We start from the raw sequence: 27676 nt of genomic DNA on the forward strand, positions 1-27676 counted from the left end.
AGCCGGCAGGGAGGCCGGGGAAAAGTCTGGACCTGCCTAAGAGGCAACAGACTTTTTCTTCTCTCTTTGTTTCCCAGTGTGCAAGGAGAGGAGATTAAGAGCGCCGCTTAAAGGAGCTCCAGAGAAGGGCGTGAGCCGCAGCTATCAGCGTGGACCCCAGAGGCGAGCATGAGACGCTAAGGCTGCTGCTGCCGCCACCACCAAGAAGCCTGTGTGCGAGCACAGGTCACTCTCCACACCTCCCTTCCGGGGAGCGTGTGCAGCCCGCCACTGCCAGGGTCCTGGGATCCAGGGACAACTTACCCGGGAGAACGCACGGCACGCCTCAGGCTGGTGCACTGTCACGCTGGCCTCTGCCACCACAGGCTTGCCCCGCACTCCATACCCCACCCTCCCCCCGGCTTGAGTGAGCCAGAGCCCCCCAATCAGCTGCTCCTTTAACCAAGTCCTGTCTGAGTGAAGAACACACGCCCTCAGGCGACTTACACGCAGAGGCGGGGCCAAATCCAAAGCTGAGACCCTGGGAGCTGTGAAAACAAAGAAGAGAAAGGGAAATCTCTCCCAGCAGCCTCAGAAGCATCCGATTAAAGCTCCACAGTCAACTTGACGTACCCTGCATCTGTGAAATACATGAATAGACAATGAATCATCCCAAATTCAGGAGGTGGACTTTGAGAGCAAGATATATTATTTTTTTCCCTTTTTCTCTTTTTATGAGTGTGTATCTGTATGCTTCTATGTGAGATTTTTTCTGTATAGTTTTGCTTTCACCAAATTCCTAGGGTTCTGTCTGTCCGTTTTTTATTGTTTTGTTTTTTTTTACTTTGAAAACATTTATTTTTCTTAATAGTTATCTTTTCTTATTGTAATAACTTTATTTTATCTTACTTTATTTTATTTTATCCTCTTTCTTTCTTTCTACTCTTTCTCCCTTTTATTCTGAGCCATGTGGATGAAAGGTTCTTGGTACTCCAGCCAGGAGTCAGTGCTGTGCCTCTGACGTGGGAGAGCCCCCTTCAGGACACTGGTCCACAGGAGACCTCCCAGCTCCATGTAATACCAAAGAGCGAAAATCTCCCAGAGATCTCCATCTCAACACCAACACCCAGCTTCACTCAACAACCAGCAAGCTACAGTGCTGGACACCCTATGCCAAAAAACTAGCAAGACAGGAACACAACCCTACCCATTAGCAGAGAGGCTGCCTAAAATCATAATAAGGCCACAGACATTCCAAAACACACCACCAGACGTGGACCTGCCCACCAGAAAGACAAGATCCAGCTTCATCCACCAGAACACAGGCACTAGTCCCTTCCACCAGGAAGCCTACACAACCCACTGAACCAACTTTAGCCACTGAGGACAGACACCAAAAACAACGGGAACTACAAACCTGCAGCCTGCAAAAAGGAGACCCCAAACACAGTAAGATAAGCAAAATGAGAAGACAGAAAAACACACAGTAGTTGAAGGAGCAAGGTAAAAAACCACCAGACCTAACAAATGAAGAGGATATAGGCAGTCTACCTGAAAAACAATTCAGAATAATGAGAGTAAAGATGATCCAAAATCTTGGAAACTGAATAGAGAAAATGCAAGAAACATTTAACAAGGACCTAGAAGAAATAAAGAGGAAACAAGCAACAATGAACAACACAATAAATGAAATTAAAAATACTCTAGATGGGATCAATAGCAGAATAACTGAGGCAGAAGAACGGATAAGTGACCTGGAAGATAAAATAGTGGAAATAACTACTGCAGAGCAGAATAAAGAAAAAACAATGGAAAGAATTGAGGACACTCTTAGACACCTCTGGGACAACATTAAACGCACCAACATTCGAAATATAGGGGTCCCAGAAGAAGAGAAAAAGAAAGGGACTGAGAAAATATTTGAAGAGATTATAGTTGAAAACTTCCCTAACATGGGAAAGGAAATAGTTAACCAAATCCAGGAAGCTCAGGGAGTCCCATACAGGGTAAATCCAAGGAGAAACACGCCAAGACACATATTAATCAAACTATCAAAAATTAAATACAAAGAAAACATATTAAAAGCAGCAAGGGAAAAACAACAAATAACACACAAGGGAATCCACATAAGGTTAACAGCTGATCATTCATCAGAAACTCTGCAAGCCAGAAGGGAGTGGCAGGACATATTTAAAGTGATGAAGGAGAAAAAGCTACAACCAAGATTACTTTACCCAGCAAGGATCTCATTCAGATTTGATGGAGAAATAAAACCTTTACACACAAGCAAAAGCTGAGAGAGTTCAGCACCACTAAACCAGCTTTACCACAAATGCTAAAGGAACTTCTCTAGGCAAGAACCACAAGAGAAGGAAAAGACCTACAATAAAAAACCAAAAACAATTAAGAAAATGGGAATAGGAACATATATATTGATAATTACCTTAAATGTAAATGGATTAAATACTCCCACCAAAAGGCACAGACTGGCTGAATGGAAACAGAAACAAGACCCATATATATGCTGTCTACAAGAGACCCGCTTCAGACCTAGGGACACATACAGACTGAAAGTGAGGGGATGGAAAAAGATATTCCATGCAAATGGAAATCAAAACAAAGCTGGAGTAGCAATTCTCATATCAGAAAAAATAGATTTTAAAATAAAGACTATTAAAAGAGACAAAGAAGGACACTACATAATGATCAAGGGATTGATCCAATAAGAAGATATAACAATTGTAAATATTTATGCACCCAACATAGGATCACCTCAATACATAAGGCAAATACTAACAGCCTTAACAGGGGAAACTGACAGTAACACATTCATAGCAGGGAACTTTAACACACCATTTTCACCAATGGACAGATCATCCAAAATGAAAATAAATAAGGAAACACAAGCTTTAAATGATACATTAAACAAGATGAACTTAATTGATATTTATAGGACATTCCAACCAAAAACAACAGAATGCACATTTTTCTTAAGTGCTCATGGAACATTCTCCAGGATACATCATATCTTGGGTCACAAATCAAGCCTTGGTAAATTTAAGAAAATTGAAATTGTATCAAGTATCTTTTCCGACCACAACGCTATGAGACTAGATATCAATTACAGGAAAAGATCTGTAAAAAATACAAACACATGGAGGCTAAACAATACACTACTTAATAACGAAGTGATCACTGAAAAAATCAAAGAGGAAATCAAAAAATACCTACAAACAAATGACAATGGAGACACGACGACCCAAAACCTATGGGATGCAGCAAAAGCATCCCTAAGAGGAAAGTTTATAGCAATACGATCCTACCTTAAGAAACAGGAAACATCCTGAATAAACAACCTAACCTTGCACCTAAAGCAATTAGAGAAAGAAGAACAAAAAAACCCCAAACTTAGCAGAAGGAAAGAAATCATAAAGATCAGATCAGAAATAAATGAAAAAGAAATGAAGGAAAGGATAGCAAAGAGCAATAAAAGTAAAAGCTGGTTCTTTGACAAGATAAACAAAATTGATAAACCATTAGCCAGACTCATCAAGAAAAAAGGGATTAGACTCAAATCTTAGAATTAGAAATGAAAAAGGAGAACAACCAACACTGCCGAAATACAAAAGATCATGAGAGATTACTACATGCAACTCTATGCCAATAAAATGGACAACCTGGAAGAAATGGACAAATTCTTAGAAATGCACAACCTGCCAAGACTGAATCAGGAAGAAATAGAAAATGTGAACAGAGCAATCACAAGCACTGAAATTAAAACTGTGATTAAAAATCTTCCAACAAACAAAAGCCCAGGACCAGATGGCTTTACAGGCGAATTCTATGAAACATTTAGAAAAGAGCTAACACTTATCCTTCTCAAACTCTTCCAAAATATAGCAGAGGGAGGAACACTCCAAAACTCATTCTATGAGACCACCATCACCCTGATACCAAAATCAGACAAAGATGTCACGAAGAAAGAATACTACAGGCCAATATCACTGATGAACATAGATGCAAAAATCCTCAACGAAATACTAGCAAACAGGGCTTCCCTGGTGGCGCAGTGGTTGGGAGTCTGCCTGCTGATGCAGCGGACGCGGGTTTGTGCACCGGTCTGGGAGGATCCCACATGCTGCAGCGTGGCTGAAGCCGTGAGCCATGGCCGCTAAGCCTGCACGTCCGGAGCCTGTGCTCCACAATGGGAGAGGCCACAACGGTGAGAAGCCCATGTACGGCAAAAAAAAAAAAAAAAAAAAAAAAAAAAATATATATATATATATATATATACACACACACACACACACACACACTAGCAAACAGAATCCAACAGCACATTAAAAGGATCATACACCATGATCAAGTGGGGTTTATTCCAGGAATGCAAGGATTCTTCAATACACGCAAATCAATCAGTGTGATACACCATATTAACAAATTGAAGGAGAAAAACCATATGATCATCTCAATAGATGCAGAGAAAGCTTTCAACAAAATTCAACACACATTTATGATAAAAACCCTGCAGAAAGTAGGCATAGAGAGCACTTTCCTCAACATAATAAAGGCCAATTATGACAAATCTAGAGCCAACATCGTCCTCAATGGTGAAAAACTGAAAGCATTTCCAGTAAGATCAGGAACAAGACAACGTTGCCCACTCTCACCACTCTTATTCAACATAGTTTTGGGAGTGTTAGCCACAGCAATCAGAGAAGAAAAGGAAATAAAAGGAATCCAAATCAGAAAAGAAGAAGTAAAGCTGTCACTGTTTGCAGATGACATTATCTGATACATAGAGAATCCTAAAGATGCTACCAGAAAACTGCTAGAGCTAATCAATGAATTTGGTAAAGTAGCAGGATACAAAATTAATGCACAGAAATCTCTGGCATTCCTATACACTAATGATGAAAAATCTGAAAGGGAAATTAAGAAAACACTCCCATTTACCACTGCAACAAAAAGAATAAAATATCTAGGAATAAATCTACCTAAGGAGACAAAAGACCTGTATGCAGAAAATTATAAGACACTGATGAAAGAAATTAAAGATGATACAAATAGATGGAGAGATATACCATGTTTTTGGATTGGAAGAATCAACATTGTGAAAATGACTCTACTACCCAAAGCAATCTACAGATTCAATGCAATCCCTATCAAACTACCATGGGCATTTTTCACAGAAGTAGAACAAAAAATTTCACAATTTGTATGGAAACACAAAAGACCCCGAATAGCCAAAGCCATCTTAAGAACGAAAAACGGAGCTGGAGGAATCAGGCTCCCTGACTTCAGACTATACTACAAAGCCACAGTAATCAAGACAGTATGGTACTGGCACAAAACAGAAATATAGATCAATAGAACAGGATAGAAAGCCCAGAGATAAACCCACGCACATATGGTCACCTTATATCTGATAAAGGAGGCAGAAATGTACAGTGGAGAAAGGACAGCCTCTTCAATAAGTGGTGCTGGGAAAACTGGACAGCTACATGTAAAAGTATGAGACTGGAATACTCCTTAACACCATACACAAAAATAAGCTCAAAATGGATTAAAGACCTAAATGTAAGGCCAAAAACTATCAAACTCTTAGAGGAAAACATAGGCAGAACACTCTATGACCTAAATCACAGCATGATCCTTTTTGACCCACCTCCTGGAGAAATGGAAATAAAAACAAAAATAAACAAATGGGACCTAATGAAACTTCATAGCTTTTCTGCAGCAAAGGAAACCATAAAGAAGACCAAAATATAACCCTCAGAATGGGAGAAAATATTTGCAAATGAAGCAACTGACAAAGGATTAATCTCCAAAATTTACAAGCAGCTCATGCAGCTTAATAACAAAAAAACAAACAACGCAATCCAAAAATGGGCAGAAGACCTAAATAGACATTTCTCAAGATGTACAGATTGCCAACAAACACATTAAAGAATGCTCAACATCATTAATCATTAGAGAAATGCAAATCAAAACTACAATGAGATATCATCTCACACCAGTCAGAATGGCCATCATCAAAAAATCTAGAAACAATAAATGCTGGAGAGGGTGTGGAGAAAAGGGAATACTCTTGCACTGCTGGTGGGAATGTTAATCGGTACAGCCACTATGGAGAACAGTATGGAGGTTCCTTAAAAAACTAAAAACAGAACTACCATATGACCCAGCAATCCCACTACTGGGCATACACCCTTTGAAAACCATAATTCAAAAAGAGTCATGTACCAAAATGTTCACTGCAGCTCTATTTACAATAGCCAGGTGATGGAAGCAACCTAAGTGTCCATCATCAGATGAATGCATAAAGAGGATGTGGCACATATATACAATAGAATATTACTCAGCTATAAAAAGAAACAAAATTGAGTTATTTGTAGTGAGGTGGATGGACCTATAGTCTGTCATACAGAGTGAAGTAAGTCAGAAAGAGAGAGACAAGTACCGTATGCTAACACATATATATGGAATCTAAGAAATAAAAACGTATCATGAAGAACCTAGAGGTACGATGGGAATAAAGACACAGACCTACTAGAGAATGGACTTGAGTATATGGGGAGGGTGAAGGGTAAGCTGTGACAAAGTGAGAGAGTGTAATGGACATATATACACTACCAAACGTGAAATAGGTAGTGGGAAGCAGCTGCAGAGCACAGGGAGATCAGCTCGGTGCTTTGTGACCACCTAGAGGGGTGGGATAGGGAGGGTGGGAGGGAGAGAGATGCAAAAGGGAAGAGATATGGGAACATATGTATATGTATAACTGATTCACCTTGTTATAAAGCAGAAACTAACACACAATTGTAAAGCAAGTATACTCCAATAAAGATGTTAAAAAAAAACACAGAAAAAACAACAAAAACACAAACTATGAAAAAATAGAATAATAAATCTATCTTCTTATTAGTCTTAATTTTTGGGAGATATTTGTGGTAGCCACTGACTACCTCTCAATATGTGCTATGTAATATGTTAATAATAGTAATAAATACAAAAAAATGTACAGTGGCTATTTCCTAAGGAATAGGAAACTGAAAAAAGAGCATGAATGGGAAGCGGAAAAACAGGGATTGCAATAAAAACTCTAACAACAAGTTGAAAAAGGAATTGAAGTAAACACAGTTAAAAGTATGAGACAGCATTGTCAAGCAATTATCTGCCAATAACAAAAAAATAAACCAAGGGGAAATCCTTGAATGACACACACAAAAATAATAGTGGGTGTGTGTGGGGTGGGCATGGAATTCTCCCTCAGGGAATCATTTTAATAAAGAGGTGAGCTGTCACAGCAGAGGAAAATGCCATCTGAATTCCCTCTTCTCTCTCTCTCTCTCTCTGAAAAGGGGAGTGATGGTCAAGATTTCGGAACAGAGAGCTCCCCATAATGTCTTCCGGGTGGTGTTTCAGCCATTCAGGAGCATGATTCCCATTGTAAACAAGTGCATACGAAGGGTTTGTAAAGCAGCATGAAGGGAGGAGGCGGGGGGACGTTGGCGAGTCACTCAACCTTCCTAGACTTGGGTGTTCTCCTCTATAAAATGTGAGAAAGTGGGACTAGACATTCTATGGAAATTTTCAGTGTAAAATTTTTAAATTTTATGAAGACCTTGTGACTTCTTAACAAGAAGCACTCTGTTTCCAGGTAAGTTCAAATCATAGCCTTTGCTTATGACCCCAAAATGGATCTTCACCTCAGCTCTCTAAAAACTTATCTTCCCTGAGCATCGCCACAACATTTGAGAAATAGCCCTACGTTTCTTCTAGGGAAGGGATTTTCAGGATTATACCTAGATACATGGAAGAATATTTTTCAGGAAATATCAATGCATTTGGAACTTTTCCTGGAGTAAAAAATCTAAGTGAGAATCCCTGAAAGAACAAGAAACAGAAACTTTCCTTTTAAAGATAAAAACTGCTCATATCGGTAGAGTTAAATGCTACTTTAAGGAATGTATTTTCAAGAGAAAATTCAATAGGATATATGATGAACTTATCAAAGGACGTAGTTTTGAAAATCTGCTGCACACATTGTGAAATTGATCCTCTTTATGAAAGAACATTATGAGGCTTATAGAATCTCAGTTATGCATGGTGAAGGGATAGGGTTGGATTTGGAGTTTTGCCTGAAAAGAACATTGTACCAGAAACCAGGATTCCCAGCACTTAGTGGCCAGTTTAACTCCTGACTGAGCATCTGACCCTGAATATTACTTTTGTTACTGTCTCTTGATTTTCTATATTTAAAACTGGGAAGCACCTACCATTTCCTCAGATCAAGCTCTTATTGTTATTGTCTTATATTTTTTCATTGTGATATAACATAAAATTTACCATTTTAACCATTTTTAACTGTACAGTTCAGTGGCAATAAGAGCATTCATGTTGTTGTTCAACTATCACTACCATCCATATCTAAAACTTTTTTGTCTTTCCAAACTGTAGCTCGTACCCATTCTCTTATTTTAATAGGATTTCTCTTGATCTACTCAGAGCATCCACCGCGAGACTTCTCATACCATGTACCCTCTTAGTGTGGAGGCAAGAAAATAATTTTACAGAATCATGAAGGGGAAGTACTGCAGACCCACTAGTTTGAGGTCAAGTGGGCTACCAGGCTTACTTATCGAAGTGTGATGACTAACAGCCTCCTTGGGTGACACTCCAATATGTGAACGTTTGAACACTGTGATGTATGTACTTCTCCTGTGAAAAAGCACACTAAGAAGATTCTCGCCCCTTTCGGTTAAAAACACCAAGTATTCTCTGAGAAGACAGGCAGAGTTAAGCATCCCCAGAAGATCAACCTTCCAGGGAAGTGGGTGAATCTAGTGGGCTGGCTGCCTCTCCTCAGAAGAGACCCTGCTGTGTGCCCCTGCATCTGGGCATTTCCCTGAGCTCCACCTCTCATGTCTGCTCTTGGTATTTGCTGTTCATCTCGAATCCCATTCCCTTTACTTGCTGCTTTGGACCATCCTTGCTTCCCTGCCTCTCCTTTGCCCACATATCCCCCATCCCCTACCCCTCATCTGAAGCCCCACCCTCATCTTAGATAAGAACAAGGATCCCTTTTGGTTAATTCTGCTCCACTGTAGGTCAGTCTCGTCCACTCCTCTCCTGGCTATATCTGGCTTAGCCTTAGTCCCTTTTCTTTCTTCCCTTTACCCTTTCTCTCTTCCCCAACCGGAGCCACAGCCATTGTTTGCACACTATGAAAACGCGGTCTTCTATGATTTACAAAAACAGATAATTGATTGACTATCAGTTTTCTGATGCTGACTTATAGGTCAGACTTCCAGGCAGGGAAATCCCATACTGGAAATCTGAGCTCATTCTAACTGCACTTATTCTTTTAAAAAGTATGACAGAGCCACCGGATCAGACATACCTTTTATACACAATGTGTTGTGCACTTGTTCACGCATTCACTCAATGACCATTTACTTAACACCCTGAATGTGTTAGGCACTATCTTAAGTGCTGGGAAAATAACTGTGAGTGAGAATGTTGCTCCCTCACCGAGTTTAAAGTATTTGGGGGGAATATAGATGAGAAAATGGGCAGTTGCAATAGTACAGATAAGCACTGTGATGGGAGAGGGAGACTGGGTCTGTAAGAGCAATGGCAGAGGCATCTAACCAGGCTTGGGGGCTCAGACAATCAGGAGCCTAAGAGGAGGAGTTCGCCAAGCAGCGTGGTAGGGAACCTGGGCCACACTGAATGCCACTTACAGATCATGATAATGTTGTTTGGTTTTTTTTTGAAAGCTAAATGTTTGTTATCCAAAAAAGAAAATAAACTTTTAACTGATGTGTAGGCAACAGAAAGGACTTTGAAGATGCCATCCATATGTGGTAGAGTCTGCTTGTCCTTGGGGTAAATAATGATGCTGTCTTATGATGAGATTTATTTTCTTTTTGCATTTCAGTAATAAAATCATATCAAGTGGGATCCAAGAGAAAATTTAAAACTAGCCCTGCATGTTTCTATCTGACATTTAGAGATCATTATTAGGACATGAGTAAAACAGATTGATTATGTGACCAAAATTTTAAAATAAAATGTTAAAAGACTTTGTATATTTGATTTAAAGGATCCTGTCATGCATAAATTCTCAGTAATGCCTCTATTCTTTACAACTCACATCTGAATTCACACCTGAAAAGATGTCTGTGCTCTGTCAGGGGCTCTTTATCCAGGGTCCAGGGACATCAGGGGACTTTAGGAGGCCCCCAAATGTTGTGTGTATGTACATTTTACTGGGGAGATGTTCCATAGCCTGTAACTGGCTACTTAACAAGGAAACTATGTCTCCCAAAAGTTCAAGAACCATCACTCTGTAGGATGGCAGTGATTGCTAATAGGACTAATATAGCTGGATGGAACTTTAGAGATCTTCAAACATGAATTATTCCATTTGTGGTTTAAGAAATGGAGGTAGTAAATGTCCATTGACAGATGAATGAATAAAGAAGATGTGGTATCTGTATACAATGGGATATTACTCAGCCATAAAAAGAATGAAATAATGCCATTTGCAGCAAGATGGATGGACCTAGAGATTATCATCCCAAGTGAAGTAAGAAAGAGAAAGACAAATACCACATGAAATCACTTATATGTGGACTCTAAAATATGGCCCAAGTGAACATATCTATGAAACAGAAACAGACCCACAGACATAGAGAACAGACTTGCAGTTGCCAAGGGGGAGGGAAGGATTGAGAGTTTGGGATTAGCAGATGCAAACTATTATATATAGGATGGATAAACAAGGCCCTACTGTATAGCACAGGGAACTATATTCACTATCCTGTGATAACCATAATGGAAAAGAATATGAAAAAGAATGTATATATATGTATAACTGAGTCACTTTGCTGTACAGCAGAAATTTGCACAACATTGTAAATCAACTATACTTCAATTTTTTTAAAAAAGAAGTGAAGTGGAGGTAGAATTTCATTCTCATATACAAACTGAATGTGTTCTCTAGGCAAGAATATCAACTTAAAATGTGGCAGGAAAGATTTTAGTTAACATTAAGCCAATTTAAGGAAGGAATTCCAAACAGTAAGGACTGATAATCAGTAAGGTGGTTTTTCTAAAAAGGACTGTAGAACTCTCTCCCCTTTGAAATCTTTTAAAGAAAAATATAAGGTTTTTATCCCCTAGAAATTTAAGGTGGGGCTTCCTTGCTAAAGGTAAGAGAATAGACAGTGTGACAATGCAGTCTGCAAATGCTCCACTCCTTATTCCTCTACGTTACAGCAAATTACATCACAAGCCCATCCAAAGGCAAATGCAACATATGGTTTATAAAACACAGCTTTCTGTGTGTAAAATCAGCAGTTTGCAAAGTAGTGTTTACTTTCCCAGCTTTGCCAATTGGAAATACTGGAAGACTTCAGGCCCTGTAACTTGTTTTAGGATGGACATAAAACTCCATTATTTGGTACTTGAGTAGTTTATGTTTTAGGATCAATTGGACATAGGCCAGATTGGAGTTTAAAATCTTTGTAGTCTCAGAAAGAATCTAGTGAACACATTTGGAGTAGAGAAATAAGATTGAGGAAGAATGTTTAATCTGCCAGACCCCTCTGTAAGCATTCACCGACCTGTCAAATATCAACAGTTAATATGCTAACTAGCCATAGCATTTATTCCTTATATCAGAGCCATGCAAAACTTGGTTAGCTAATTGCTTATGAAATTGTATCTACTTGAAATAATTCAGCTGCTTTTTAAAAAAGAAGAAAGTTTTAGTTAAAACTTTATATTACTCTATTACATTTACAGTTTAGCTGAGTTTTTTGCCTAATTAATTCAACATTTATTGTTATCCATCACAGAAATACAAGTGAGATACACAATCTCTCAGATGAACCCACGGAGTAATATAACAGAAATTACCTTACTACTCATTCTTGAATACAGTATTTATGAAACAGTTCTTAGTAATAGTAATTCTAAAATATTCCCTAATTTAATTAAGATTTCATCAACTTGCCAATTCAGAACTTAAAAATCTGATGTGTAAACTAACACAGGTAGTGTTGGTAAAGAGAGAATTTTAGATGCAAACTATTATATATAGAATGGATAAACAAAAAGGTCCTATTGTATAGCACAGGGAACTATATTCAACATCCTGTAATAAACCATAATGGAAAAGAATACGAAAAAGAGCATATATATATATACATATATATCTGAATCACTTTGTTGTACACCAGAAACTAACACAATATTGTATATCAACTATACTTCAATTTTAAAAAAGAGAGAATTTTAATTCTTTTCCTTTAAAAAAGAAACCCAAACCAGACTTCAGTGTATTAGTCTATAAGATACGTATTAGTTAACATCTGTCTGTCAAAAGGACAGACAGTTTCATCTTAAACAATTAGTGTTGTCTTCCCCTTCATTCTTTAGAATTAGACTCAACCCATGCTCACGTGGAATGTTGATTAGACTGAAAAAGATCTCAATTCAACCATGTAGGGAAACGTACATTTTATTCAATTCCTTCAGTATTCCTTCATTTTTCAAGTGCTGGACTCTAATATAGAAGTCTTCCTTTGTCTTCTTTCCTTGTCTACATTGTTAAAAGAACAGCAGCTAAGTAAATTACTGAAATATTAGGGAAGTCAAAGACAGAGAACTCTGTAATAAGAGTTCAGGCTCCAAATAAACTAATACCTAAATAAGTCAAGTCTAAGCAACTTTTCAAAGTTTTCTTTTGGGGGGAGTCTAACAAATTTTCCCTAAGGTAATTTTCATCTCCAAACTACTAATCATGTAAGTAAAAACTCCGTGTAGGCAACAGATAATTTCAGCTAGAGTTTAAGGATTTCTACAGAGAATAAACACAGTGATGGAACAGTGAGCCCGAAGAGCATGAAAACTTCCACGCAGAGAAGGGCTCTTGCCCAGGAGAACAGCATTTACCACCTGACAGGGGCGAGTTGTGTTCAGAAACACTGTAGGATGCTAAGGGCACCACTCTTGCAGAATACTTCTTCATCTTTTGAGATGGTTCACCTTGTTCACAGGGCCTTCTCCGAGTTCGTTTTGAGTCTCCTGTTCTATAGCAAACATTCTGCTATGGCTGTTGTCTGGACGTCATCATGGAGATGCTGCCGAAGGCTACAAGTACTGATGTGCTGTTTCCCTGGGAAACCAGTTGCCACACATTCAAACAATGTTTGACCTCCACTGAAATGTTTCTCTTAACCAATTGTTAGGCACAGTGGGAAACCATGAAAAATGAAAGGGGAGATCAAGATTGCTTTCCACTTAAAGTGCAGCAAGGTCGCTGAACTGAAGCGTTACCTTTCTAAAGATATAGAAATGTCTAGGTATATATCTATACATATATACATACACACACACATATACAAATGTAAATGTAACACAATAGTTCCATGGTGCAACCAGAAGGAAGCAAATACAAAAGAATCCATGGGAAAATGTTGAGTTCATTGTGCAAATCACACAGGAAAACTGTGACACAAGGGTATACTTTCTGACTTTGATGAAAGGTGAGTAATTTGTATAGAACCTTCAAGATTAAAATGTTTCCATAAATAGAAAAGAAACAGAATTTTCTCATTTAGTGATCACAGAAATAACCACTATGTATGCATCCATTTACCCACAACCAGCATGGATAGCTCTGTATGGTTGCTATGACTTGTATGTCCAAAACGGGAGCCCAGGAAAGAGGCATGGAGCTCTGGAGCATGCGTGCAGAGACCACAGTCATAGTAGCAGCTGAGAACCCACAGGGAGAGCCTGCAGGTTCTTGCAGAGCCATGAAAATACCTTAAAAAAAAAACCAAAACCTTTATTTTGAAATAATTTTTAACTTACATAGACGTTGCAAAACTTGTACAGAGACATCCTGTGAACCCTTCATCAATTATTTTATCACATGTATAGATGTGTCTAACCACCACCACAGTCAGGATACACAACAGCTTCATCATCCCCAAAACCTCCCACAGTCTAATGCCCTTCATATCACCCAAGGCTTTTGTGTGCATCAGTAGTTTGTCCCTTTGTATTGCTGAGTAGTATTCCATGGTATGAATCTCCCCAGTTGGAACACTAACTTTTAAGGAACTGAGAGAAGAAAAGGATCCCACATATGAGAGTGAGAAAAATGAGACCAGAGAGGGGGAAGCAGAAGAGCTGGAGTCCAGAAGTAGAGGAAGAGAGTGTTTCGAGATGGATGGTGTGCTCAGCTGTGTCAAAGGCTGCCGAGGGATGAGTGGGAGAAGTTCAGAAAATTCAGCAGCCAATAGGTAGTGAGCACCCACCACGTGCTTGGAATGTGCTAGGCTCTGCAGATAAAATGGGAAGCAAAACCATGCCTGGTCCCTACTCGCATGAGTCTAGATGGGGAGATGAAATCCAACAAATAATCTAACAAAATGTAAATTGTGGTAAGTGTGGATGAAAGAAAGGGAAGATGTCACAGGACTGTATAAATGAGGGACCAGATCTAAGCTAGTTTTCATTCATTCATTCATGTCTTTCTTCTTTTATTTTTTTCACTCATTGTGCAAAATTTATTGAGTGCCTAGAATATGCCAGTTCTGTGCAAGGTGATGGGGATACATCAGTAAACAGTATAGACAAGGTCCCTATCTTTATGCTGCTAACATTTTAGGGTGTAGAAATAATGTTTGAGCTGAAAGATCTGAATGATAAGAAGTAATGAAGTGGGTTCAGGATGGCTAGTCCACAGAGAGGGAAGCCTATGCAAAGGTCCTGTGTCAGGGTGTAGCATGATTCATTAGAGAAACTGAGAAAATTCCCATGTGGCTAGAATGTAGTGAGTGAGAAAGATACAGGTGTGAAATAAATGTGGAATGGCCAGCTTTATGAATCTTTTCCGAATGTTAATTTAAAGCTATTGGGTGGTTTTAAACAGGGAAGTCAGTTGATCTTATTTATGATTTAAAAGGATCACTGGGGTAGTTGTGTGGAGAATGGACTATAGTGGAGTGGAGAGCTCAGGTGAGAGATGGTGGCAGCGGCTTTGGCTATATTGGTGGAGTGAGGATAAAGGTAAATAGCCAGGGCTGAGACAATTTTGGAGGTAGACCTGACAAGATTTTGTGATAGATTATCTAATCCAAGCCAAGAGAGAGGAGAGGTTGTTCAATCCAAGGCAAGAGATGAGGGGAAAGTGTTAAGAAGAACCCCCCCCCCCCCACAAAGTCTGGCTTTTGCAACTGGATGAATATTACTGAACAATGGAGGAAGAACAAATACTGGAGCGCTGAGGACCCATCAGGATGTGGAGAGCGGTAGGATGTCAGAAAGGCTGTTGGATTGTACAATCTGTTGCTCAGAAGATAACAGTGAGCTGGAGAAATATGGGAATCGTCATTGAGTGATTTTTTAAATTGCTGTAAGTTTGGGTGAGATCAGCTCACACACACACAGAGCTACAAGAGGAAACAGTTTTGAACCCCAAGACCTTCAGCATTTAGAGATAAGGTTTAAATGGAGCCAGTAAAGGATACAGATACTTCATAAATAAGTATCTGTGGAACTGAAATTCAGAAAGACCTCAAGGATGATAGCTTAACATGTCCCATTTGAAATGCCAAAAAAATTGTTTCCCAGGAATTACAAATGTATTCTTGGAAGCTAATGAGCTATTTTCATTTCTGAGAACAAATTTAAATAAGTTTGAGAAATTGCATCAAACAATTTATGCCAGTATATATATAATTACGCCAACACATACGGCACCTCAACACCACTCACTACGCTGTATCAGTGGCATATGAAAATGTTAGCCAAGCAGGGGAGAACTTGAGCCTTAACTCATAGCTTCCTGGCTAGACCAGGTGAAGTAAAACAGCTTTTAGTTCCATTTAGGATTTTAATGTTGATTTGTTGAAGTAGGTTTTGCATGATTTTAACAAATGCTTCAAGAAAATTATCCAGAACTTCCACAGCAAACCTTAATGATGGCTTCACAATCACCAAATTACACAGCCTGAGACATGAAGGGAGTAGAGATGGGCACGTAGAGATCTAAGGGAACCAGAAGGAGTTAGGCACAGTTTAATTCCCTGCAGAAACCCATCCCTCTGTGGGAGAAAGAACAGCCTGAGAGGGACTGTAGATCTTACTGAAACGTTTTGAAAATTTACTATCTACTCTTTATTGCAGAGGCTACACTAAAAATACCATTCTCAGTAGCTCTACCCCTTGCGCCGTCTAAAACACCTTTGTAGCACATGCGGGTTGCTTTAACAATTTATAAAGGCGGCTCACATGCCCCATTTCATGTTATCCTTCCATTAATAGGTATGGCACTTACTCTCATCTTTGTTCAACCGATGAGCAAACCAAAGATCAGAGGAGTTGCTGAAAGTAATTTGTCACATAACCAATAGCTTTCCAAATAAATATTCTAATGATTGCTCTATTCCAGAATCGTGTATTAAGGCACTTGTTATGGGTCAGGCATTGTGCTAGGATCTGGAAATATAAAAATAAATTAGGTAACAATTTCTGTTCACAGTCCACTGATACTTATAGTGCGATTACCAGATAAAATCCCATGAAATATGTGGGATAGACATACTAAAAATTATTCATTGTTTATCTGATTAATATTTAACTGGGTGTTCTGTATTTTTATGTGCAAAATCTGGCAATCCTATAAGTCATTAGAAACTTTTCATGAACCACCTAGGTTTTTACATTATACAACGTGATTCTAAATACTTGATTGGCAGAAAAATTATACCTGCCAATAAAATGCAAAACACAGACCGATGGTTATTAGCCACAGCATACCCAGACAACAAAGCAAAATTTTCTCTCTTAATTCATTATATATAAAAGTACTTTTTAGTTTACAAAGAGTTTTGCATGCATTATCTCATTAGACCTTGCACAAAGCAAGTGATATCAACCCCAATTTATAAATAAGGACGCCAAGGCTTAGAGAAGCCAGGTGACTTGCTTGGGAGGGAATAGTTAGTCACGGCACTCAGAAACCAGTCAATGAATGGAAAGAAGCCAAGTGCTTCTTTTTCTACAGGATTTTGGATGATCATAACAATAATAATTGCTAAGGTAGAATCCTAAAATGGAGCTCTTGCTTCCTCGAGTTTTGGATGAGGCCACAAAGCAGAGAACAATACAAAAGATATCAACCCTACCCAGACCCTAAAGAAAGGGAGTATCATCTAAGCTCACCTGTAAAAGAGATGCTCTGAAGAGAGCTGATGATGTGCTGTGTCATAACCTCCTCACCTCCCTTCCCTGTAGTGGTGGAGGGGCAGTGCTTCTCCCTCACTTTTGGTGGATGGGCAACATGGGGGTCACTCGGGGCACCTGGCATGTGTCTACTGGGGTCGGGGTTTCATAAGCACCGCAGCCTGAGTCTCCCCAAGAGAAGTTCAAAGGTGGTATTCTGTGGCTGGAGATGTCCCCGAGGGACAGCACAGTATAAAGAGCAGCCCTGGAAGCAAGTAACCCTTCTTCCAATGGTTGGGCAAAACAATGTGTGCTGGGGACCAGCGAGGGAGCTGTGGTCTTAAAAGATTTCCTGCCCAAGATGGCTGCCAAGAGGGGCAACTTAACCCCAAAAGAGGGGGGGAACAGGAAACTCACAACTGAGGGTTGGAAGCATCATAATCAGCCAGTTTGTGTGGGAGAGGCAATTTCTTAGAACTCTTTGAATTGCTTGATATACATTAACTCTTGTTAATTGTCATCAGAAGCCTATGAACTCAGTGCTTTGTCCATTTTACAGATAAGGAAATTCAGGCACACATGTAGGTGAATTACCAGCCCAAGTTCATACAGGTGTTGAAGCTGGAATGTAAACTGAGGACATCTACCTCCAAAGACAGGATCTTAATCTTACTGGTTCTATTAAGTCATTTTATTTAATCCTCAAACACCCCTATTATTGTCTTATGGTTATATTCAGACAGGTCAATATGATATGAGGTGAAAAATTCTCAGAAACCATCGATACTGTCATAGAGAACAAAAAAATTTTCCTTTTCTTGATCTTGAACCACCACACACCAAGGAAGGAGATGTGATATATATGTTTACTTCGAGTAACAGAATAATTCAGGCCATACTCCCCACCCCCACTTCCCAAAGGCTCTGGAGATCATTTGACAAATAGCAGAAATAATGGAAGACAGAACAATGCCAAGTATGCTCTCGAAATATTGAACCTTATGTTCAGTCTCTGGCTATAAACTTCTGATATCCAGTCACAGGTAGTGTGTAGGTAGTAAGAAGTGAAGAGACAAGAAATAAAGAAATTCTGACTTTAACTGGTATGATAAAAATTTTAATTTATAAAAAGGTCTGCAATCTTATGGATATTATATAGAAACACATGCAAATATATGAAGATATAAAATGAGATCCTCGGGAGGAAGGTTCCAGCCAGGACTACTGTACTAAAAGTGAGCTTGGTCTTCCAAGCTAATTGATGAAGGTGCTAAAAGTCACCTCTAAAAGGAATTATCACCATTAGACGATACCATTTTTCATATTCAAAATCACTGCTTTTATAGAATTTAATACAGAGCGTTATTACCAACATTTCCTGAGGAGACTAAGGAATGAAGCCAGCTGGTCTGGTGCTTTACAGAGTCAAGTGGGACTAACGCAAGAGTCAGACTTTCCGGTACAAGAAAGGCTACTGAAAAGAAAGGCAGGTGTGTTACTCCTGCCTGCCCCAAACCACTTCTTCACGATAAGTGCCTATGATTTTCCCACGAGGGACCACCTCCATTTCACTACAGGTCTACATGGTTTAGGTGAAGCTGGACACCCCTCCCCATGTCCCTGAGTCAAGAACAGAGCTGGACACAAGATTCAGTTCTGACCAGTCAGTCTGTCTATTCTATAACTCAGCCACACAAGACTCAAGCCATTGAGGGTTGGCCCTCGGACTCCTCCTGCCACCTTATGGGAAAGACACTCTTCAACTGCTGAGATTGCTTAAGTAGGTAAAGTTGAACCAGGAGTTGTTGAGGTCATCTTTGCCACAAAGGAAAATGGAGAGAGGGGCATCACTGTTTTGGCACTTGTATCAGGCCTCACCTGAAACCAATACCTCCCCTGGCCTTTTCAGTTTCATGACCCAATAAATTTTGTTTTGTTTTTGTTCTTCTCTGAACCCAGTTTGAGTTAGGGATCTGTCACTTGTAAATGAAGGGGTCAGGACCATTTCAATAGCCCTAAGCAAGGCCTAATCAGCTATTGCCAGCACTTAAAAAATAATTTGAAAAAAACAACCTCATTAGCTACATTGAAGATTAAGCCAATTACACACAGCTTGACCTGACAGGAGATAATGAGAGAGGCCCCTGAATCACCACGCTGCCTATTTCCTGCCCCAAATGCATCCTGCCCTCAGTAATGACACAAGCTGTCCCATTTCTCATTTTTCTTTTGTGAAACCATTTTATCATCCTCTTTAAACTCTGTATACAAACGTACAAGACAGGAGATTCATTGAGAAATCCCCATCTCCCCACCCCTACGTTACTACAGTATCTTCTGTTTGAGATTAGTTTGTATCTATAAAACGTTATGTTTATATCTATAAATGTTATGTTATGCTATGATTGTGTTCGGCTTACTGTTCACCAAAACACAAGTCAAAGAAGAGAATCTTCTGATATGCACTGTAAATGTTCCAGATGGATCCGTGTGTTCCCAACATCTTGACTTCATGGTGTTCCCAACATCTTGGCAACTCAAATTTCATGAATTCCACTGAGTGAACAGGGGAAAGAGAAATAAATCCATCTCTGCCCATCTAAACCCTAATCACAAAAAGTACTAAGCCAAAAATTTAGAAAAGCCTCCAGGGACCTCCCTGGTGGTCCAGTGGGTAAGACTCCACGCTCCCAATGCAGGGGGTCCAGGTTCGATCCCTGGTCGGGGAAGTAAGTTCCCGCATGCATGCCACAACTAAGAGTTCGAGTGCCACAACTAAGATGGCTACACACCACAACGAAGGTCCCGAGTGCTGCAACTAAGACCTGGTGCAGCCTAAGTAATTAATAAAATAAAATAAATATTAAAAATAAAATAAAAATTAAAAAGCCTCCAGAACTTAGAAAGGGATAAGAAATATCAGAAAGTTTCAAGCCAAGAAAACACACGAACACCTGGGGTTTGAACCAACTGCAGACTTATCTGTAAAGCATTTTCCACCTCTTAAATTGTGACTCACAGTAACACTTTTGCTTTGTTTGGGTACTAGTCCCTCTCACGCCACAAATTACAGTAACGCCTTCTTCTGAAATGTGCCAAATACTATGTCAGAACATTAAAAGGATATTTTATTTGCTCCTTATTCAGCGAGATGTTTTCCCTATTTTACGAATGGAAAACTTGAGACCCAGAGAAGTAAAGTAAAACAACTAAGATGATACAGTGAGTAGAATCACACAAAGCACTGCTATGTCATTTTGGATAACATATTTCCCATAAGTTTGGTTCACATAGACTATCTCTATGAAAATAGTACCTAGTAAAGATAAATATTTTTATGTTCAGTCCTTAAAAAGAACCACTTGAGACTCAAAAGAAATCAGGCGAAGTTATACAAATGATATTAACATAAAAATGGAACTCACGTAGACTTACTGAAGGCAGACAATTGATATACTGTGAATATACTGTGAATTTATGAAGTGATAGAAAATAGAAGTTTACATATGCTGTGAATTAACTAGTTAATGAGTTATTCATTAGGATATAATATAATGACTTTCTGGTCTTCTAAAAAATCATTTTTTCTTGCTGGAAGGCATTATCACACAAGTGAAAATCAATACAGTGTTATAAAGAAACAGATGTCTCATAAACAAATATTAACTAGGCTTAGAAGAGAAACAAAGGTAGTTAGTTGTACAATGTAATCTTCTCTCTGTTCAATATTGGAAGCACTGTTGCATCTTAATTACTGTATTTACTCAGAGGAAAGATAATATAGATAAGCTGAGTTTAAAAACAGATGATATTTAAAATAAGGTGGTGATAAACAACCCTGTCTCTCAGTTTCACTGAAAATCTTACTGAAGTCAACAGAGACAGCCCCAGAATCAGATGCTATAGGGACCTGAACATCCAGGGGAACCTAATCTCTCTGGGCCTCAGTTTCCTCATTTATAAGGTGAGCATTTTGGACAGGGTGACCCAAGATAGCAAAAACAACCATAAAACAAAAACACCCTGCAGAATGACAAAGGACAAAATGTAATTTCTAGCTGAAGATTTGTAATTAGGCAGTTATAACCATGACCTATTTCAAGAAAACTCACTACAAACTCACAAAATGGATAAGCTAGGAATCATGAGAAAGTGATTCATTGCACGGTTCTTTTAAGTGTCAATATGTGGTACAATTAAAACACGATTTATAAAAAAGAAAAGAATCACCTACAAAATTTTAAGACTATAGTTATTACATAACGTGAGATACTACATATTAATATGCAACAATTTATGAACCTCTTTGGATGTTATGAAGGGCATGGAAATCTTTATAAACAGCACTCTCCTGTCTAGATTAACTGAGGAACAGTACAGTCTTAAAAGAGGTGGGTGTAAGTAACTTCTAGGCTTATGAGCCTCTGTTTTACTAAAATATCATTTAGGAATGAGTAAAGATTTTCTTATTTGGATATGACATTGGGAACTACACAATCAATTCTAATCTACAAACGCAAATAAACATTATGTTAATACAAACTTGCAGACTCCATTTCTGGAGGGTCTGCATACCCAGAATACTTGACCTTAGAGCTTCATTAGAGTTTAATTGCCTTACTTCATTTTATTAGCTTATTCACAGTTGCCCATTAATAAATGAAATAGCAATGAGGTCACTTTTTAAGGTAAAATGGGGGGGGTGATTTTTAAACTTATCGCGATAAACTCCTAATTAACCTTGGTTGCAATCACCATTTCTTTCTTTCTAGCAATGGCTCAACTCCTGCCATTGCTGATAAATGTGTAGGCATCAACAACCCGGTACTCGTGAAAATGACACCCCACCTTCAGAGATGGCTTCACATAAACAACAAATTAACTCATGCTCAGCTGATAATTTCATTTTTCCAGAAGATTACAGTTGTTTGAAATAGGAAAGATCATCCTAGTAATGCTGATTACCATATTTCATAAGATGTAGATTTGTCTAATATTATCTCTACTTAGAATGTCCCAAACATCCCAAATACATTCCTACCCTTGGACATCCACATCTCAACAAAGAACGGCACTGTCCAACCAGTTAACATTCTTCTCCCTCACCCCCTGCATCAAATTCATTAGCAAGTTCTGTTGATTCTGCCAAAAATGTACCTCACATACATCCATTTCCCTCTATTTCTATACCCATCACCCTAATTCACACATCCAACATCTCGAGGCTTGGCTGCCACAGTAATCTGTCTCTCTGCTTCCAGCCCTTCTTCCTTTCTATGCTGCATTCTCCACACAGCAGCCAGTGTGGTCTTTTAAAACTGTGGGTCAGATTATGCCACTCCCTGCTTAAGTCCTTTCAGTGGCCTCCCTGCTCTTAAACCCAGACTCTTTTCTTTGGCTTTCAAACTCCTTCATTATGGTCACCAGAGGGGAAGGGTGGGAAAAGAGATAGGGAGTTTAGGATTGACATGTACACACTGGTATATTTAAAATCGATAACTGGAGAGACCTTCAAGATGGCAGAGGAGTAAGACGTGGAGATCACCTTCCTCCCCACAAATACATCAGAAATACATCTACATGTGGAACAACTCCTACAGAACACCTACTGAATGCCGGCAGAAGACCTCAGACCTCCCAAAGGCAAGAAACTCCCCACGTACCTGGGTAGGGCAAAAGAAAAAAGAAAAACCTGAGACAAAAGAATACGGACAGGACCTGCACCGCTGGGAGAGGGCAGTGAAGGAGGAAAAGTTTCCACACACTAGGAATCCCCTTCACTGGTGAAGGCAGGGTGGGGGGAGGCTTCGGAGCCACAGAGGAGAGCGCAGCAACAGGGGTGCACAGGGCAAAGTGGAGAGATTCCCGCACGGAGGACTGGTGCCGACCAGCACTCACCAGCCCGAGAGGCTTGTCTGCTCACCCGCCGGGGCATTCAGAGCGCCGCCTAAAGGAGCTCCAGACACGGGCACGAGCCGCGGCTATCAGCGTGGACCCCAGAGACAGGCATGAGACGCTAAGGCTGCTGCTGCCGCCACCAAGAAGCCTGTGTGAGGGCACAGGTCACTATCCACACCTCCCCCGTCCTGGGAGCCTGTGCAGCCCGCCACTGCCAGGGTCCCGGGATCCAGGGACAACTCCCCCGGGAGAACGCACGGCGCACCTCAGGCGGGTGCAATGTCCCGCCGGCCTCTGCCACCGCAGGCTCGCCCCGCATCCGTACCCCTCCCTCTCCCCGGCCTGAGTGAGCCAGAGCCCCCAAATCAGCTGCTCCTTTAACCCCGTCCTGTCTGAGCAAAGAATAGACACCTTCAGGCAATCTACACACAGAGGCAAGTCCAAATCTAAAGCTGAGCCCCAGGAGCTGTGTGAACGAAGAAGAGAAAGGGAAATCTCTCTCAGCAGCCTCAGGAGCACTGGATTAAATCTCCACAATCAACCTGATGTACCCTGCATCTCTGGAATACCTGAATAGGCAAAGAATCATCCCAAAATTGAGGCAGTGGACTTTGGGAGCAACTGTAGACTTGGGGTTTGCTTTCGGCATCTAATTTGTTTTTGGTTTTATGTTTACCTTTGTTTAGTATTTAGAGTTTATTATCACTGGTAGATTTGTTTATTGATTTGGTTATTCTCTTCCTCTTTTTTTTAATATATAGATATATATATATTTTTTCTTTTTATCTTTTTGTGTGTATGTGTATGCTTCTTTGTGGGATTTTCTCTATATAGCTTTGCTTTTACCATTTGTCCTAGGGGTCTGTTTTATTTTTTTTTTAGTATACTTTTTAGTGCTGGTTATCATTAGTGGATTTGTCTTTTGGTTTGGTTGCTCTCCTCTTTCTTTTTCTTTTTTTTTATTACTTTTTAATTATTTTTTATTTTTAATAATTTTTTATTTTTGCTTTTAATAACTTTCTTTTCCTTCCTCCTTTCCTCCTTCCTTCATTCCTTCCTTGCTTCCTTCCTTCCTTCCTTCCTTTTCTTCTGAGCCATGTGGCTAAAAGGGTCTTGGTGCTCCAGCCAGGTGTCTGTCAGACCTGTGCCTCTGAGATGAGAGAGCCAAGTTCAGGACATTGGTCCAACAGAAACCTCCCGGCTCCACCTAATATCGAACGGCGAAAGCTCTCCCAGAGATCTCCATCTCAATGCTAAGACCCAGCTCCACTCAATGACCAGAAAGCTACAGTGCTGGACACCGTATGCCAAACAACTAGCAAGACAGGAACACAATCCCACCCCTTAGCAGAGAGGCTGCTTAAAATCATAATAAGGTCACAGACAGCCCCAAACACACCACCAGGCACAGTCCTGCCCACCAGAAAGACAAGATCCAGCCTCATCCACCAGAACACAGGCACCAGTCCTGTCCACCAGGAAGCCTACACAATCCACTGAACCAACCTTAACCACTGGGGCAGACACCAAAAACAATGGGAACTACGAACCTGCAGCCTGCAAGAAGGAGATCCCAAACACAGGAAGTTAAGCAAAATGAGAAGGCAGAGAAACACACAGCAGATGAAGAAGCAAAGTAAAAATCCACCAGACACAACAAATGAAGAGGAAATAGGCAGTCTACCTGAAAAAGAATTCAGAATAATGATAGTAAAGATGACCCAAAATCTTGGAAATAGAATGGAGAAAATATAAGAAACATTTAACAAGACCTAGAAGAACTAAAGAGCAAACAAAAAATGATGAACAACACAATAAATGAAATAAAAAATTCTCTAGAAGGAATCAATAACAGAATAACTGAGGCAGAAGAACAGATAAGTGACCTAGAAGATAAAACAGTGGAAATAACTACCACAGAGCGGAATAAAGAAAAAAGAATGAAAAGAATTGAGGACAGTCTCAGAGACTTCTGGGACAACATTAAATGCACCAACATTCGAATTATAAGCATCCCAGAGGAAGAGAAAAGGAAAGGACCAAGAAGATATTTTAAAAGATTGTAGTTGAAAACTTCGCTAAGATAGGAAAGGAAATCATCAATCAAGTCCAGGAAGCACAGAGAGTCCCATACAGGATAAATCCAAGGAGAAACACACCAAGACACATATTAATCAAACTATCAAACATTAAATACAAAGAAAAAATATTAAAAGCAGCTAGGTGGAAACAACAAATAACATACTAGGGAATCCCCATAAGGTTAACAGCTGACCTTTCAGCAGAAACTATGCAAGCCAGAAGAGAGTAGCAGGACATACTTAGGTGATGAAAGGGAAAAACCTACAACCAGGATTACTCTACCCACCAAGGATCTCATTCAGATTTGAAGGAGAAAATAAAGTCTTTACAGACAAGCAAAAGCTAAGAGAATTCAGACCCACCAAACCAGCTTTGCAATAAATGCTAAAGGAACTTCTCTAGGCAGGAAAAACAAGAGAAAGAAAAGACTTACAATAACAAACCCAAAATAATTAAGAAAATGGTAATAAGAACATACATATAATAACTACCTTGAATGTAAATGGATTAAATGCTCCCATGAAAATACATAGACTGGCTGAATGGATACAAAAACAAGACCCATATATATGCTGTCTACAAGAGACCCACTTCAGACCTAGGGACACATACAGACTGAAAGTGAGGGGATGGAAAAAGATATTCCATGCAAATGAAAATCAAAGGAAAGCTGGAGTAGCAATTCTCATATCAGACAAAATAGACTTTAAAATAAAGACTATTACAAGAGACAAAGGACACTACATAACGATCAACGGATCAATCCAAAAAGAAGATATAGCAATTATAAATATTTATGCACCCAACAAAGGAGTACCTCAATACATAAGGCAAGTGCTAACAGCCATAAAAGGGGAAAGCAACAGTAACACAATCATAGAAGGGGACTTTAACACCCCACTTTCACCAATGGACAGACCATCCAAAATGAAAATAAATAAGGAAACACAAGCTTTAAATCATACATTAAACAATATGGACTTAATTGATATTTATAGGACATTCCATGCAGAAACAACAGAATACACTTTCTTCTCAAGTGCTCACAGAACATTCTCTAGGATAGATCATATTTTGGGTCACAAAACAAGCCTTGGTAATTTGAAGACAACTGAAATTGTATCAAGTATCTTTTCCGACCACAATGCTATGAGACTAGATATCAATTACAGGAAAAAAATCTGTAAAAAATGCAAACACATGGAGACTAAACAATACACTACTAAATAACCAAGAGACGACTGAAGAAATCAAAGAGGAAATAAAAAGTACCTAGAAACAAATGACAATGAAAACACGACTACCCAAAACCTATGGGATGCAGCAAAAGCAGTTTTAAGAGGGAAGTTTATACCAATACAGAGGGAACTTACCTCAACATAAAAAAGCCATATATGACAAACCCAAAGCCAACATTGTTCTCAGTGGTGAACAACTAAAACCATTTCCTCTAAGATCAGGAAGAGGACAAGGTTGTGCACTCTCACCACTGTTATTCAACATAGTTTTGGAAGTTTTAGCCACAGCAATCAGAGAAGAAAAAGAAATAAAAGCAATCTAAATTGGAAAGGAAGAAATAAAGATGTCACTGTTTGCAGATGACACGATACTATACATAGAGAATCCTAAAGATTCTACCAGAAAACTACTAGAGCTAGTCTATGAATTTGGTAAAGTAGCAGGATATAAAATTAATGCACAGGAAACTCTTGCATTCCTATACACTAATGATGAAAAATCTGAAAGAGAAATTAAGGAAACATTCCCATTTACCATTGCAACAAAAAGAATAAAATACCTAAGAATAAATCTACCGAAGGAGACAAAAGACTTGTATGCAGAAAACTATAAGACACTGTTGAAAGAAATTAAAGATGATACAAACAGATGGAGAGATATACCATGTTCTTTGATTGGAAGAATCAACATTGTGAAAATGACTCTACTACCCAAAGCAATCTACAGATTCAATGCAATCCCTGTCAAGCTACCAATGGCATTTTTCACAGAACTAGAACAAAAAATTTCACAATTTGTATGAAACACAAAAGACCCCGAATAGCCAAAGCAATCTTGGGAAAGAAAAACAGAGCAGGAGGAATTTGCCTCCCAGACTTCGGACTATACCACAAAGCTACAGTAATCAAGACAGTATAGTACTGGCACAAAAATAGAAATATAGATCAATGGAACAGGATAGAAAGCCCAGAGAAACCCATGCACCTATGGTCACCTTATCTTTAATGAAGAATGCAAGAATATACAATGGAGAAAAGAAAGCCTCTTCAATAAGTGGTGCTGGGAAAACTGTACAGATACATGTAAAAGAATGAAATTAGAACACTCCCTAACACCATACACAAAAATAAACTCAAAATGGATTAAAGACCTAAATGTAAGGCCAGACACTATCAAACTCTTAGAGGAAAACACAGGCAGAACACACTATGACATAAATCACGGC

The 27676-nt window shown here is 39.3% G+C and overlaps 1 protein-coding gene across 3 annotated transcripts in view; it reads right to left on the reverse strand.

Moving 5' to 3' along the window:
• The window catches only part of SLC35F4 (solute carrier family 35 member F4), a 293839-nt gene that overhangs the window by 75050 nt on the left and 191113 nt on the right, over positions 1-27676 (reverse strand). The window contains exon 1 of one of the 3 annotated variants that reach the window (XM_030855100.2): positions 304-370. The exons of the other annotated variants lie outside the window; for them this stretch is intronic. The gene's annotated coding sequence lies outside the window, so the exon portion shown is untranslated. Of the gene's footprint in view, positions 1-303; positions 371-27676 lie in introns of those variants that run through there. 3 annotated transcript variants of the gene reach the window in all.

The sequence above is a fragment of the Globicephala melas genome, chromosome 2 (genome assembly GCF_963455315.2).
Source record: "Globicephala melas chromosome 2, mGloMel1.2, whole genome shotgun sequence".
NCBI lineage: Eukaryota > Metazoa > Chordata > Mammalia > Artiodactyla > Delphinidae > Globicephala > Globicephala melas.